The 3,219-nt window shown below is 40.9% G+C and overlaps 1 pseudogene across 1 annotated transcript; it reads left to right on the top strand.

Annotated features, from left to right (window-relative positions):
- The first annotated feature begins 430 nt into the window (after positions 1-430).
- On the top strand, positions 431-2,197 carry LOC102849968 (annotated as a pseudogene). The gene has a single exon (XR_438973.1). The product of XR_438973.1 is annotated as an SLU7 splicing factor homolog (S. cerevisiae) pseudogene (transcript).
- Positions 2,198-3,219: the final 1,022 nt, after the last annotated feature.

Raw genomic sequence — 3,219 nt, 5'->3', positions numbered from 1 at the left:
AAAGGTGAGAAGTCTCCCTGCATAAAGATTTACAGGCTCAGAAACCCAGTGAAGGGTCCCTATGAAGTGAGATCAATTTGGTAGCTATGAGATGCTCATCATATCACATCACGTCACTTCACACAATCAAAGAGGTAAAAACTACTTAAGTGTTCATCAATGAATGAATAGATAAAGAAACACACACACACGCACACACATAGTTGAAAGGTACAGAATATAAAAGAATAACAATCTATGAAACATCTTCTGACATGAATCAGACTAGAAAATATGCTGAGTGAAATTAGTAAAACACATAAAAATATATATTACTATTATAACAAAAAAGTTTAAGAAAAGGTTTATACAAATAAAGGAACAATTTGATGCTTATCAAGAATGAGAAGGAATGGATTCCCGGTCGTGTGGATTTGGAGTTTATTGCAGTGGAGGTGGTAGAAACCACGTAACCATGTCAGCTTCAGCTGTGGAGGCAGTTAATGCTGCCCCTTTGTCTGGTTCCAAAGAAATGAGTTTGGAAGAACCAAAGAAGATGACCAGGGAGGACTGGAGAAAGAAGAAAGAGCTAGAAGAACAGCGGAAACTGGGTAATGCTCCTGCTGAAGTAGATGAAGAAGCAAAAGACATCAATCCTCATATTCCTCAGTATATTTCCTCAGTAACGTGGTATATTGACCCATCAAAAAGACCTACATTAAAGCATCAAAGACCCCAGCCAGAGAAACAGAGGCAATATAGCTCATCTGGAGAATGGTACAAGAGGGGTGTGAAAGAGAATTCCTTAACTACTAAGTATCGTAAAGGTGCATATGAAAATTGTGGAGCCATGACACAGAAAAAGAAAGACTGCTTTGAAAGACCTAGGCGAGTTGGAGCAAAATTTACAGGTACTAATATAGCTCCAGATGAACATGTCCAGCCTCAGCTGACCTTTGACTATGATGGGAAAAGGGATCGGTGGAATGGCTACAATCCAGAAGAACACATGATGATTGTAGAAGAATATGACAAACTTGATCTGGCAAAACAAACACTCAAAGCCCAAAAACTGCAAGAAGAATTAGCTTCAGGAAAATTAGTAGAACAAGCTAATTCCCCAAAACACCACTGGGGAGAGGAGGAACCAAATTCTCAGATGGAAAAAGAACATAATAGTGAAGATGAGGATGAAGATAAATATGCAGATGATATTGACATGCCAGGACAGAATTTTGACTCTAAGAGACGAATTACTGTGTGAAATCTCCGGATCAGAGAAGATATTGCAAAATATTTGAGGAATTTAGATCCAAATTCTGCTTCTTATGATCCCAAAACTAGAGCGATGAGAGAGAATTCCTACGCGAATGCAGGAAAGAATCCAGATGAAGTTAGTTATGCAGGAGATAACTTCGTCCAATACATAGAAGATACCATCTCAATGGCTCAGACACAGTTGTTTGCTTGGGAAGCCTATGATAAGGGATCTGAAGTGCATCTTCAAGCAGATCCTACAAAGTTAGAGCTATTGTATAAATCATTCAAAGTTAAAAAAGAAGATTTCAAAGAACAGCAGAAAGAAAGCATCCTGGAAAAGTATGGTGGCCAAGAACATCTGGAAGCTCCGCCAGCTGAACTGCTTTTAGCTCAGACTGAGGACTATGTGGAGTACTCAAGACATGGAACGGTGATCAAAGGACAGGAGCAGGCTGTCGCCTGCTCCAAGTATGAGGAGGATGTAAAGATCAACAATCACACGCATATCTGGTGATCTTACTGGAAAGAAGGCCGATGGGGATACAAATGTTGTCATTCTTTTGTGAAGTATTCTTATTGTACTGGAGAAGCTGGGAAGGAGATTGCCAATTCAGAGGAATGTATACCAGGCGATGCAGCTGGAGAAGAGTCCATGAAGAAACCTCAAACTCTCATGGAGATGCATCAAGAAAAACTGAAAGAGGAGAAAAAGAAGAAGAAGCATCGAAAGAGCAATTCAGATAGTGATAGTGAAGAAAAACATGAAAAACTGAAAAAGGCACTGAATGCAGAAGAGGCCCGCCTTCTTCATGTCAAGGAGATCATGCAAATCAAAGAAAGGAAGCAGCCTTATAATAGCATTTATGAAACCCGGGAACCAACGAAAGAGGAAATAGAGGCCTATAGAATGAAGTGTCAGAGGCCTGATGACCCCATGGCTTCCTTCCTTGGCCAATAGTAATTGGTCTTTGGATGGTATCCATGATGGACAGCTTATACGTTTTTTCAGCTTGCTGATAAACATAGATGGAAAATTCTTGTCTGCTCTTATTACTATCTAACAGTAAGAAAACTTCCAGAAGTAAAAAAAAAAGAATGAGAAGGAATGGAAAGGTAAATTACTAAGCAGAGACTCTCATTGCTATTGAGTAGTACCTAACTCACAGTGGCTTCCCAAGGCTGTTAAACACCCTGGATGTAGTTGTCCATCTTTCTCCCTGTAAGGAGTTGCTGGTGCATTTGCACCACCAGAGCCTTTGGGTTAGTAGCATAGCTCTTTGTGCCACCAGAGTTCTTTAACTCTGAAAGAGTAGACATATATTAACCTGTAACCAGAGTCTTAAAGGATCAAGACAAGCAAAGAAATATTATTTCAGACAGAGGAAATAGTGGTTAACAATAAAAGCTTGTGGGTTTTTTTCCCTCTTCTTTTCTTTCCTGACATACAATAATCTTCAATGAAACTAGCTCCTGTACAACAAGTTACTAATCAGATGTAGCAAACTCAAAAGTCTTTCCCGAAGCAGAAATGAAGGAGACCTGGATGGTGGAGCACTGAGAAGTCAAGAGCATTCCAGGTCCAAGGGGGCAGCTCTGACTGACTGCTACCAAGTGGGGCTGAGGGACAGGATCCCATTCTTTAATGTAGGCTATGATACAGGCCATGGTCTTTGCAATCACTTGTTATGCATCAGAGCGTTGGACAATTAATGACCATGGAGGATGGAAGGAGAATTGATGCCTTTGAGATGTGGTGCTGGAGAAGAGTACTGAATGTACCGTGGACTGCCAAGAAAACAAACAGATTCATCCTGGAGAGGGTTAAACCAGGCTACTCCTTGGAGGCAAGGATTCTGGGGCTTCGTCTGACATACTTGAACATGTTGTAAGGAGAGACAGGTTCTTGAAGAGGGACATCATGCTTGGTAGGGTGGAGGGACAGCGCAGAAGGGGAAGACCCTCTATGAGGTGGATTGATTC

This window comes from Elephantulus edwardii, unplaced genomic scaffold, assembly GCF_000299155.1.
Source record: "Elephantulus edwardii isolate Elephantulus edwardi_28Jun2011 unplaced genomic scaffold, EleEdw1.0 scaffold00205, whole genome shotgun sequence".
In the NCBI taxonomy this organism is placed as follows: Eukaryota; Metazoa; Chordata; class Mammalia; order Macroscelidea; family Macroscelididae; genus Elephantulus; species Elephantulus edwardii.
The sequence above is the reverse complement of the archived record's forward strand: the minus strand, read 5'-3'. Positions and strand labels throughout refer to the sequence as shown.